Source organism: Equus przewalskii, chromosome 1 (genome assembly GCF_037783145.1).
Source record: "Equus przewalskii isolate Varuska chromosome 1, EquPr2, whole genome shotgun sequence".
Lineage (NCBI taxonomy): Eukaryota > Metazoa > Chordata > Mammalia > Perissodactyla > Equidae > Equus > Equus przewalskii.
In genome coordinates, this window is record NC_091831.1 from 121,482,980 (window position 1) to 121,496,489 (window position 13,510).

Here is a 13,510-nt window from a genome sequence, read left to right on the forward strand (position 1 = left end):
CCTCTCTGGTGTCTACACGGGTATTCAGGGAATCTGTATTCTGTTTTATCTGATCCATTGTATTTTTCATCTCTAGTATTTCTGTTTGATTGTTCTTTATGGTTTCAATCTCTTTTGTGAAGTAACTCCAGAAGTCGTTGAGTTGTTTCTCCATATTTCCCTTTACCTCATTGAGTATTTTGATGATAGCTATTTTTGAACTCATCTTCACTTAGTTTACCTATTTCCAAGTCCTCAGGACATACTTCTGCATTTTTACTGTTTTTCTTTTGGACTGGAGCTTTTATAAATTGCTGGATGGTAGAGGAGCGGTTTTTGTGCACGATGGTATTATTCAGTTGCAGTTACAGCCTGTCGCCACTAGATGGGGGTTGAGAGCCGTGCATTCTGAGCCCTTGGCCTTTAGCTGCGATGGTGGCCCGCAGCCGGGTTGGGGGAGAAGGGGCACTTTCTCTTGCATGCTGACCTGGATTCGTGTCAGCTCTCGCTCTCTAGTCTCCTGGGGCCCTGGCTTGCTGGGGTCCCCACATGCCAAAGCTTTCCCCCCTTAGAGGGTTTCCACTGCATGGGCGTAGGAGTCCTGGACCATCCCTGGATGCGTGGTCCCTCCCCTGCTCCTTCCCTCACCCGTGGCAGCAGTCCCAGTCTCTGGGGGAGGGAGTGAAGTTCTCTCCTACCCTGTGCCACCTCCTCCGAGGGCGGCTCCACCCTCTCCCCCTTCCATCGTTTGACTGCTGTGGGTCTCTGACGATTTCTGTTCTTGGGATTTTTTTTTTTGGTTGGAAAGCAGATGCTCTTTTTGGTTCTAATTTGGAGGAGGGAGAGTCCCGGGTGAGCTCATGCCACCATGTTGCTGACGTCACTTCTACAGTCTCTATTCTTTCTAGTTTTGATGGGCATTTGAGTTGATTTCAGTTTCTTGCTGTTATACAGACAATTCGGTGGTGAGTCGTCTTTTACCTGTTTCATGTTTGCAAGTGCACAAATGTTTCTGTAGAATTTCTAAGAATGGAATTGCTAGGTTGTGAGGTATGCACATATGGCAAAGTATTTTTCAAAATTTTTTCAGTTTATGCTTCCACTAACACAATTTGTGAGAATCCCCGTTGCTCTACATTTTCAACACTTGGTATTGTCAGACTTTAATTTTTGCTAATCTGAAGGATGTGATGGTATCTCATGATTTTAGTTTGCATTTCCATGACTACTAATGAACACTTTCCCTAGTGTTTTATGTCTTCTTATGTGAGTTTTCTTCTTATGTGATGTGCCTGTTCCAGTTGTTTGCCCAATTTTTTTCTATTAGATCGTCTGTGCTTTTCTTACTGATTTTTAGAAATTCTGTATGTGTTTTGGTTATTGGTTCTTCAGTTATACCTGTTACAAGTTTCTTCTGTTTTTGGCTTGTTATTTCACTCTCTGTGGTGCCTGTTGATCAACAGAATTGCTCAGTTTTTTTTTTTTTTTGCAGTCTTTTTTTTTTTGAGGAAGATTAGCCCTGAGCTAACATCTGCTGAGGAAGACTGGCCCTGAGCTAACATCCGTGCCCATCTTTCTCTACTGTATATGTGGGACGTCTGCCACAGCATGGCGTGCCAAGCAGTGCCATGTCTGCACCCAGGATCCGAACCGGCAAACCCTGGGTTGCCGGAGCAGAACATGTGCACTTAACCGCTGCACCACTGGGCTGGCCCTCTCAGTTTTGATATAGTTGAATTTATCAACTTTGGCTAGTGCTTTTTGAATCCTTTTAAAGAAACTCTTTCCTGAGGTAAGATGTTCTCCTATATTATCTTCTAAGAGTTTTTAAGTTGTAACCTTTCGCAAATTTGGTCTTCACCTTGAGTAGATTTTGTGGATAGTATGAAGTCCAGTTTCATCTTCCCTCACCCTAAATGGATACTTGATTGTCCCAGCATCGATTTTGAAAAGTTCATCTTTCCTCCACTGATCTGCAATGCCACATCTGACATATATCAAGTGTCCATTTTTGTGTAGTTCTGTTTCTGGTCTTGTTTTTCTGTTCTACTGATCTATTTGTCTATTTCTATACTAGTGACATACTCTCTTAACTACTTATAACTTTATAAGATTTTTTTTTTTTGGAAGATTAGCCCTGAGCTAACATCTGCCACCAATCCTCCTCTTTTTTCCTGAGGAAGACCGGCCCTGAGCTAACATCTGTGCCCATTTTCCTCTACATTATATGTGGGATGCCTTCCACAGCATGGCCTGACAGGCGGTGCCTAGGTCCGCACCCGGGATCAAAACCAGCAAACCCTGGCCACCGAAGTAGAACATGTGAACCTAACCGCTGCACCACCGGGCCAGCCCCATAACTTTATAAGTTTTGATACCTGGTAAAGCATGTCTTCCCACTTTGCTGTTGGTCTTCTAGAGAGTCTTGGCTGTTTTTGGCCCACTTTCATATATATTTTAAAATCACTGTGTCAAATTCCACACACACAAAAAACCCAACAAATAATCCAACATAAAAACAACATTTGGGGTTTTTATTGAGATTGAATTGACTCTATAGGTTAATTTAGGGCAAACCTACATTTTTCCAATATTGAGTCTTAACAATCTATGAACATGGATATCTGTCTGTTTCTGTAATGATTCATAATAGTCTCATTTTTTTCAGTAGAGGTTTTGTACATTATTTGTTAGATTTATTCCTGAGCGTTTCATATTTTCTGATCCAATTTTAAGTAGTGATATCTTTAAAAGATTATTTTCTAATTGTTTCCTGCTGGTATATAGAAATATAAAACATATCAAATTGTGTCTGTTAAATTATAGAATTAATAAGAGATTATCTGTAGATTCTTCTGGCTTTTCTTTATAGTTTTTTCAAAGACACAACTTCTGGCTTTGTTGTCCCTTTCTATTGTATATTTTCTTTTTATTTCTCATTTCTGTTATTTTCTTTTACTTGTCCTAGGTTTATTTTGCTACTCTTTTTCTGTCTTGTTGAATAGACTGTTTCCTAATTTTTGTTTTTTTCTGTTGTACTTGTTTAGGGTTATAAATTTTCCTGTAAAGTATTGCTTTAGCTGCTTCTCTCAAGTTTTGAAATGTAGTATTTTTGTTATCGTTTAGTTCAAAATATTTTTTATTTACTTGTCACATGGATTATTTAGGACTATATATTTATTCTATTGAGGTCACATTGGTTTATAACATTGTATAAATTTCAAGTGTACAGCATTATATTTATACTTTGATATAGACTGCATTGTGTTCACCACCAAAACAGGACTATATTTTTAAATTTACAGTTAGATATTTCCTAGTATGTTAGTTATCTGTTGTGCCGTAACAAGTTAAGCCCAAAACTTAGTGGCTTATTATTGTTTTTGTTGGTCAGAAATTCAGGAGCGGTTCAGCTTGGCAGTTCTGCCTCAATTGCTTTCCATGTAGATTTTTTGATGGAACTTTTTAATATTGTTGTGGTCTGATTGCTCGAATTTCTGAGGGAGATAGTGCCAGGTAGAAGCCACGTTGTTGTTTCTGACCTAGCCTTGGAAGTCACTCAGCCTCACTTCAATGCGTTCTGTTGGTCCAGACAGATAGAAAGATCCATCCAAGTTCAAGGGGGAAAGAACACAGGGAAAAATGTCAGCGTCACATTGCAAAAGGGTATGTGGGATGGGATATATATTGGTGTGAAAGATACTATTTGTTATTCCTAGTCATCTTTTTGTTACTAATTTCTCTTTGTTTTCAAAGAACACCATGTTACTATTTCAGTGCTTTTCTTTTTCTGGATATCCAACTTACATATATTAGAATTTCTCTCTTTCCTACATGTTTCTTAACCTTGTTTTTTAATTTTTTTTCTTTCACTGTAATTTCTTCCGATATGTCTTTTAGTTCACCAATTTTTCTTCAATTATTCCATTTTATTTTTAATTTCAATTGTTGTGCTTTACAATTTTAAAGTTCTTTTTAGTTCTTTTTCAAATCTTCCAAGTCATTTTTTATGGGTTTTGTCTCCTTCAGATATTTTTCAGGCTTGTTTATTGCTTTTGACATTAGTAAGCAGTTATATTTTGTGTATGATCATGTCCAGTATCTGAAAATTTTTGCAGATCTGTTTCTATCTTTTGTTTACTTACTCTCATTCATGGTGCTTTGTTTCCTTCTTTTTTGGTCTAAATAATGCCTTTTTTTGGGACATTGTTTGTGACATTTGTACATGCATATTCTAGATGTCTATAACCTTGGTTTTTTTTTTTGTATGTCACCCAGGTGATGTGAATTAGGACCACAAATGTGTGTGTGTGTATGTGTATTGTGTGGGTAGGGTAGTGGTAGCTGAGGTGGTGCTGTGTGTCTTGTGGTTAAGGCGAACTGTGGCCTGTGCCACCTATTTTTATAAGGTCGCAAGCTAAGAATGGCTTTTACATTTTTACATGATTGGTAAAAAAGCATAATATTTTGTGACGTGAAAATTATATAAACTCAAATTTCAGTGCCCCTAAAGTTTTATTGGAACAAAGCCATACTCATTTGTTTCTATATTGCCTATGGCTGTTTTCATGCTACAGAGACAGAGCTGAGTGGTTGCAGCAGATACCACATGGCCTCCAAAGCCTAAAGTATTTATATCTGGCCCTTTCCAGAGAAAGTTATAACTTGTCAGCATCTCTTCTTTCCCCTTTTCCTTTACAGCTCAGTGCCAGAGCCAGAGCAACTTTCCTTGCAGTTCTTAGGGGATAGGTTAGCATGGGACAGGTTTACTTTTGTTCATTTTATGAGTTCCAGTCTTGTGGTATAGGGTCTCCTGTCATACTCACTACCCAGAGTGGGCCCTGGGCTTGGCTTCTATCTTTGTGAGACTGTGAAAACCAAAGCTCAAATTGGCTTTGGTCAGGGGCTAACTTGGCTTCAGTACTCTGCCCACCTTTCTTAATTCCTGCCCTTTCTTATGTTTTGGCCTTAGTTCCTTACTGTATTGTCAGCTCTTGGATCCTTTTAAGGATGTATATTTTCTATCTTATTTAGTTAAAAAAATTTCAGTGAGTGTTTTGTTCTAAGTAATTGGCCATATTATTGGAGATTAATATTCTTTTTTTTTGTTGTTAAAAGATTGGCACCCTCACTAACAACTGCTACCAATCTTCCTTTTTTTTCTTTTCTGCTTTTTCTCCCCAAATCTCCCCAATACATAGTTGTATATTTTAGTTGTGGCTCCTTCTAGTTTTGGCATGTTGGATGCCGCCTCAATGTGGCCTGACGAGCGGTGCCATTTCCTCGCCCAGGATCCAAACCAGTGAAACCCTGGGCTGCTGAAGTGGTGTACATGCACTCAACCTCTTGGCCACGGGGCCGGTCCCTGATATTCTTTTTTGAATATGAAGAAGTTAAGGTTTAGAGAGATAGAGTAGCTTGTCCCAAAGTTGTTACTAGTAAGTAGCAGATAAGACTTTGTCTTTAGGAAGCTTATTTATGATGTAGGAATGTGAGCAGTTAGGATTGCACATTCTTTCCCATATTCCCAGTACAATCTTGAGGATTTCTGCTGCCTGGACCATGCAGGAGAAGTGTCTCAGTTACAGAGGACAAGAAAGACATAAAATACTCAAAAGCTATTTTGGCAGGGAAGTATAACAACATATATACATACTTGAGAACAAAAAAATGTTGGAAAAGAAATGGAAAATTTGTTGACTCTGTAAAATACAGTAGAATTTAGTAAATTTGCCGTGGTAACTATATGAATCAAAGATGAAAGTTGGCCTTTTAATTTTGTACCTACTTTGTAGTAATCAGTGTTTTTTATGTACATTATCACATTTAATTTCCTAGCAGCTGTGAGTTAGGTGATGACGGTGATGTCTTTTAACAAGTATCCAAACATTTAGGGAAGATGGTTTATTATTTACCCAGGATTACACACCTAGTAATTCCTAAAAGTAGGATCTGAACCCTTGTGTGACTATAAAGGTCATGTTTTTCCCACAAAATTACATTGCAAACAAAAAATCTCTAAATGCTTAATGGAGATTTTATGAAAATATATGGTTAACATTTCTGTACTTATATGAGAGTCCCTCAGGGTTTCATTTAGAGGTTAGACTTATTTTAGATAATTCAAATCAGTATTGGTTTCTAAGGTCACGTGGATTAGAAGCAGCAATGAAAACAGAGGGACATTTATAGGTCGTCATGCTGACTGCATGAAAAGCTTTTCTGTAAACTAAAAGTAAGCCAATCTGGCGATATTCAGGTTAGGGCCAGTCAACTTTGCACATCTATGTTAGTAGTTTCTGTGAATATCACTGTATCATAAAAATTGACATTTATTACAAGATTCCAATTCTTAAGAAATGAGTAAATTATATTCAATATGCTCTGCTTAAAAGGATATAAATGTAGAAATATATTGTAGGAATAATTTTATCCAGAGTATTTGAAAACAACAACATCTAATGCTTAAAGAGCTGAAATTCTGATTTGTTGAAAGACTTAGATTTCTGGAATGACTTCTCTAAATGTTCAGCATAGCTAAAATTTTACTGATGTGCTGATAAGTAATTTGTGGTTTGTTATCTGATTCTAATTACTATGCAGTAAGATAATGATTAACTTGCACTTTTATTTTGCATAAAACTAGTAACTTCATGAGTACTCAGTCTCCATAAGTTATTTAGCATTATCTCACAGCTTAACAAAATAGAGGTGAGCTTTCTAGAATCCCACTTGAAGCCATTGTCACTATATAGTTTTTGACAGATGGTGAATGATGACCTTTTTAAAAGTACCAAAACCCAAGGAAACACTCAAGATTGAATTTTTCTGTAAGCGATCGGGCACCATTGCTATTGATAAGGTGAAGATCTTGAAGGAATAAAAATGATCCATTTTTCTGTAATGTTTTGACTCTTGAGTCAGTAAGGCAATATTTGATGAGTATTTTGAAGTGTTAACTTAGTTGTTCAGTGTAGCATTCAAATGAGAACAAAATTTTAGGCTTAATTCCTGAGTAATTTGGTAAGGAATACTCTGTTCTTTGATCATACTCTGACCTTTGGGAGGCTATTCTTTGCAAATATGTACATTGTTGGTGAGGGAAGGGAGACTGGATGACTGGATAAATGAGCACAGACATAACCAGTGTAAGTAGAAAAATCAACTTTTAGCACATGCTTTATTGATGTAAAAGCTGGACTCTCTTTAGATAGTATTTGAAGAGCAGTGTTTTTTCATTTTAATAAGCTATACAGAATTAGCATTTGAATTTTCCCAACTCAAGGAAGAGCTCCAACAGTCAGAAAAAAATTGCCTACTGGTGTGAGCAATAAGATAAATAATAGAAACCAGCATATTATTGCTTTGTTCATTGACTAGAAGTGCTCTCATTGTCTCATGTCAACAATGCAAGGCTAAGAGGTATACATGAAGCAGCTGGTAAAGGAGTGAGTGAGGGAGAAAAAGATGTCAGAGTGGGAAGTAGCAAATATGTCTCATTACACTTTTGGTAGTGTGTTGGAGAATAGACCTCTGACAGTGGTAAATAATAAGAGCAGAAATCAGACAGATGGCCTAGCCCTGTGGCCGAGTGGTTAAGTTCATGCACTTTGCTTCAGCAGCCTGCGGTATGCTGGTTCAGATCCTGGGTGCGGACCTGCACACTGCTCATCAAGCCATGCTGTGGTAGCATCCCGCATAGTAGACTTACAACTAGGATATACAACTATGTGTTGGGGCTTTGGGGAGGAAAAAAAGAAATCAGACAGAGATGATCACTGTTGAGGGGATGGAAGAGAAGGGAACTTGAGTGTAATATTTGAAGCTCTGTTGGGAAAAGAAAGCCATACATATATGACAACCAGGCACAAAGAGGATTGTACTTCTTAGGCCATGGTAGAAAACTAGAGTTAGTATCCTATAGAGTTCATTATAATACAGTGCCAAGTTATGATGTATTAATAATTGTTTACCAAAGACTGCTGTATAGTTGTATTAGTTTGCTAGGGCTGCCATAACAAGATGCCACAGACTGAGTGACTTAAACAACAGAAATTTATCTTCTCATAGTTCTGGAAGCTGAAAGTCCAAGATCAAGGTGTTGGCAGCTTTGATTTCTCCTGAGGCCTCTCCTTTGCTTGCAGATGGCCACCTTTTGCTGCATCTTCACATGGCCTTTTCTCTATGCACATCCATCCTTCACAAGTCTTCTTTTTATAAGGATGCTAGTCCTATTGGATTAGGGTCCCAACCTGATGACCTCGTTTAACCAAAATTAGCTCTTTAAAGATCCTGTCTCCAAATACAGTCATATTAGGGGTTAGGGCTTCAACATACGAATTTTGGGGAAACACAATTCAGCCTAGAACAGCAGTAGTGAAAACCCAAACAGCAGAACAGAGGGTAAATTTTGTCTAGAGAAAGGCATAGTGGAAAAGACTGTAAGAAAGAAAAGACAATCATGGGATAGTTTTGATGATCTGGTACATTATTAGTTTAACTATGTCACAATAGCATATCTCAGATCAATTTTTTGCATATTCTGAAATAATGGATGCTGTAGAATGTTGTATTACAATTTTACTAGTGTGATGTTCACCAGAGTGCCATACGCTACACCAGGTTTTTTTTTTTTGATGGGGGGAAGGGCCTAGGAGTCAGCTAAGTTATGAAAGAAGAGGGTACAATGGAAATACCATAATCATTGTAGGGATGGAATTATTGATAAACTAGGAATCAGCAAATAGTACTTGTTCTTGTCTGGTCAATCACAATTGAGTGATTTAAAATTCCTTGTAAGTGTGGAAATATTTACAGATAAAAACCTATATCCAGTGTTAATTTATGCCAAGGCTGTTTATTCTTTTTTTTTTTTTTGAGGAAGATTAGCCCTGAGCTAACCACTGCCAATCCTCCTCTTTTTGCTGAGGAAGATTGGCCTTGAGCTAACATCCATGCCCATCTTCCTCTATTTTATATGTGGGACGCCTGCCATGGCATGGTTTGATAAATGGTGCATAGGTCCGCACTCGGGATCTGAACAGCAACCCTGGGCTGCCAAAGCGGAAAATGCAAACTTAACTGCTGTGCCACCAGGCTGACCCCTATGCCAAGGCTGTTTATTTTTAAAAGTTTAGAAAACATTTTGAAATTTTTCTTCAAGTTCTGAAGCCTGTTCTTAAAACCTAGAAATAGCCAACTTAAAAAATTAATGTAGATTCTCCTAACAAAGATTAAGACATACAGATCAGGCATACCCAACCCACTCCCATCCTTCCATCCTGTTCCCTTCCCAGTGGTTTTGCCATACTGTTACCTTCCTAGAGCTGCTCTTTTCAGTTTGTTATATATCTTTTCACATAGTTGTCTATGCATTTACTTATATACATATATATGCACTTGTAGAACATACATCATCTTGTTTTAAAAAACATAAATGTATCATTATGACCTTTGTTCTATATCCATTTTTAAATGAAAGATCTAAAGAACCGTTCAGTATTTCATTTTTGAAAATTAAGGTATAATTTACATATAGAAAAATGCCTAAATCTTAGAGTGTACGAGTTGATGATTTTATAAAAATTTGTTAAAAATTTATTTTTGATTAATAGACTTTTTTCTTTTTAAAAAAGCAGTTTTAGGGGCCGGCCTGGTGGTATAGCAGTTAACTTCGCACATTCTGCTTCCGCGGCCTGGGGTTCGCCGGTTCGGATCCCGGGTGTGGACATGGCACCGCTTGGCACGCCGTGCTGTCTTAGGCATCCCACATATAAAGTAAAGGAAGATGGGCACAGATGTTAGTTCACGGCCAGTCTTCCTCAGCAAAAAGAGGAAGATTGGCAGTAGTTAGCTCAGGGCTAATCATCCTCAAAAAAAAAAAAAAGGCAGTTTTAGGTTTACAGAAAAATTAAGCAGAAAGTACGGAGAGTTCCCATATACCTCTTCACCCCATCCCTCCAGTTTCCCGTATTAGTAACATCTTGCATTAGTATGGTCTGTTTGCCATGATTTATGAACCAATACTAATTAAAGTCCATAGTTTACATTGGGGTTCACTCTTTGTGTTGTACATCCTCTGGGTTTTGAAAAATATATAAAGACATGTGTCCACCATTATTGTATCATATCAGATAGTTTCATTGTCCTAAAAATCGCCTGTGCTTCACCTATTCATCCCTCCATCCTTCTTCCCAAACCCTGGCAACCACTGATCTTTTTTACTGTCGTCATATTTTTGCCTTTTTCAGAATGTCGTATAATTGGAATCATATAGTATGAAGCCCTTTCAGATTGGGTTCTTTCACTTAGTCATATACACTTAAGGTTCCTCCCTGTATTTTCATGGCTGGATAGCTCATTTCTCTTTATCATTGACTGTTACATTGTATAGATACCATAGTTTATCCATTCACCTTTTGAAGAACATCTTGGTTGCTTCCAAGTTTGGGCAGTTATGAATAAAGCTGCTGTGAGCATTAGTGTACAGATTTTTGTGTGGACATTAGTTTTCACTTCTTTTGGGTAAACACCAAGGAGTGTGATTGCTGGGTTGTATGTTAAGAGTATGTTTAGTTGGTAAGAAGCTGCAAAACTCTTTTCCGAAGCAGCTGTGCTATTTTGCATTCCTACCAGCAGTAAATGGGAATTCCTCTTGCTTTACATCCTCACCAGCATTTGGCCTTGACGTTGTTTTGGATTTTTGCCATTCTGTTAGGTGTGTAGTACTATCTCATTGTTTTAATTTTAAATTCTCTAATGAGATATGATGTTAATCATCTTTTCATATGCTTCTTTGCCATCTGTATATCTTTGGTGAGAAATCCAGATCTTTTTCCCATTTTAATTAGATTGCTTGTTTTTTTTATTATTAAGTTTTAAGAGTTCTTTGTATGGTTTGAATACCAGTCCTTTATCAGATATTTGTTTTGCAAAGATTTTCTCCCAGTCTGTGGCGTGTCCTTTCATTCTCTTAGTAGTATCTTTTTTGTTTTTTTAAAGATTTTATTTTTCCTTTTTCTCCTAAAGTCCCCCAGTACATAGTTGTGTATTTTTAGTTGTGGGTCCTTCTAGTTGTGGCATGTGGGACACCACCTCGGCATGGCCTGATGAGTGGTGCCATGTCCGCACCCAGGATTCGAACTGGTGAAACCCTGGGCCGCTGCAGCAGAGTGCACGAACCTAACCACTCAGCCACAAGGCCGGCTCTCTTAGTAGTATCTTTTGCAGAGCAGAATTTGATTTTAATAAAGTCTGATTTATCAGTTTTTTCTTTTTATGGCTTTTACTTTTGGTGTTGTATTTAAAAAGTCGTTTCCAGGGGCCAGCCCGCTGACCTCATGGTTAAGTTTGGCATGCTCCACTTTGGAGGCCTGGGTTCGTGGGTTTGGATCCCAGGTCCAGACCTACACACTCATCAGCCATGCTGTGGCAGCAACCCACATATAAAGTAGAGAAAGATTGGCACAGATGTCAGCTCAGGGCTAATCTTCCTCAGCAAAAAAAAAAAAAAAAAAAAAAAAGGAGTCATTACCAAACCCATGGTTATTTAGATTTTTTCCCCTGTGCTATCTTCTAAGAGTTTTATAGTTTTTGTTTTACATTTAGGTCTGTGATCCATTTTGAGTTAAGTTTTCTGAAAGATGTAAGGTTTATATCTATATAAAATATTTTTTTGTGTGTGTAGACATCCACTTGTTCCAGCATTTGTTGAGAAGATTATCCTTTCTCCATTGAATTGCCTTTGCTCCTTTGTCAACAATCTGTTGACTACATTTGTGTAGGTCTGTTTCTGGGCTCTCTTTTCTGTTCCAGTAATCCGTTTGTTTTTTCCTTTGGCAATATCAACTGTATTGATTACTGTAGCTTAGAAAAGATAAGTCTTGAAGTCTTGTCATTTGCTTCTCCAACCTTGTTTTTCTCCTTCAATATTATCATGGCTATTCTGGGTCTTTTGCCTTCCCATATAAACTTTATAATCAGTATATATTCACAAAATAACTTTCTGGGATTTTGATTGGGGATTGTGTTGAATCTGTAGATCAATTTGGGGAACGTTTGCATCTTAATAGTATCGAGTCTGTGTATTCTTGAGTATGGTATATCTATATATTGAGGTTCTCTTCAGTTTCTTTCAGCAGAGTTTCGTAATTTTCAGGTTAGAAGTCTTTCACATCTTTTTGCTAACTTTATTGTTAAATGTTTTTGATTCTATTATAAATGGTATTGTTTTTTAAATTTCATTTTTCCAATTGTCTTGTTGTTACTTGATTTGTGTATATTGTACTTGTGTTATTTGAACTTGATAAGTTGTTAGTTTTAGTAGTTTGACTATTCCTCTGGATCCTCTGTGTATAAGATTGTGTTCTCTGAGAATAAAGATAGTTTTAATTCTTCTTTGTGCCTTTAGTGCTTCCTGGCACTGGCTGTTATCTCTAATACAGTATTGAATAGAAGTGGTGAGAATCGACATACCCTTCTTGTTCCCAGCATTTTTCTTTCTTTCCTGCAGATCCAGACTTATATTCGAGATTATTCTCTTTCAGTCAGAAGACATTCCTTTAGTATTTCTTGTTTGTCTACTGGTGATGAGTTCTCTCAGCTTTTGTTTGTCTGAAAATATCTTTGTTTTAATCTTTGTATTTAAAGGATATTTTTGCAAGGTTTAGAATTCTAGGTTGTCAGTTTTTTTCTTTCAGCAATTAAAACATACTGTCAATTGTGGTCTAGCTTCTATTTTTGAGAGCAAATCAGCTGTCATTCTTGTTACCCTGAATGTAATCTGTCCTTTTTCTTTGGATACTTTTAAGATTTTCTCTTTATTTTTAATTTTAAACAGTTTTATTAGATGTACCTGGGTGTAATTTTCTGTTTGTTTATTTAGTTTGTTGTGTTTTTTGGGTCTGTGGGTTTATTTTTACATCAATTTTGGAAAAAATTCTGCCGTTTTCTCCTCAAATATTTCTTCTGTACCATTCTCTTTTTCATCTCTTTCTAGACTGTTTGATATTGCCTCAGAGATCTCTGACTGTCTAATCCTAAACCTTTTTGTTTAATTCTTTTTTGTCTATACTTTAGTTTGGGTAATTCTATTGATCTCTTGAACTCAGTGATCTTTTCTGTGTCTTATCTATTGTTAAGCCTATTCAGCATACTTTCTATTTCAGATATTGTATTCCTTTTTTTTTAAGAAAGGTTAGCCCTGAGCTAACATATGCTGCCAATCCTCCTCTTTTTGCTGAGGAAGACTGGCCCTGAGCTAACATCCGTGCCCATCTTTCTCTACTTTTTTATATGTGGGATGCCTGCCACAGCATGGCTTGCCAAGCAGTGCCATGTCCTCACCCGGGATCCGAGCTGGTGAACCCTGGGCTGCCGAAGCGGAACGAGTGAACTTAACCACTGCACCACCGGGCCGGCCCCCAGATATTGTATTTCTTAATTTGAGAATTTCCATTTGGCTCTTTTATAGAGTTCCCATTTCTCTGCCAAAATATATTAAATCCATATTTTTCTCAAATATATCTTTATA

General features: G+C 37.4%; 1 protein-coding gene across 36 annotated transcripts in view; it reads left to right on the forward strand.

The window, feature by feature from the left end:
* MYO9A (myosin IXA) overlaps nt 1-13,510 on the forward strand; it is a 290,205-nt gene that overhangs the window by 15,824 nt on the left and 260,871 nt on the right. For 4 of the 36 annotated variants that reach the window (XM_070576153.1, XM_070576189.1, XM_070576332.1 and 1 more), the window contains one exon: nt 1,472-1,771. The exons of the other annotated variants lie outside the window; for them this stretch is intronic. The gene's annotated coding sequence lies outside the window, so the exon portion shown is untranslated. The remainder of the gene's footprint in view (nt 1-1,471; nt 1,772-13,510) is intronic. 36 annotated transcript variants of the gene reach the window in all.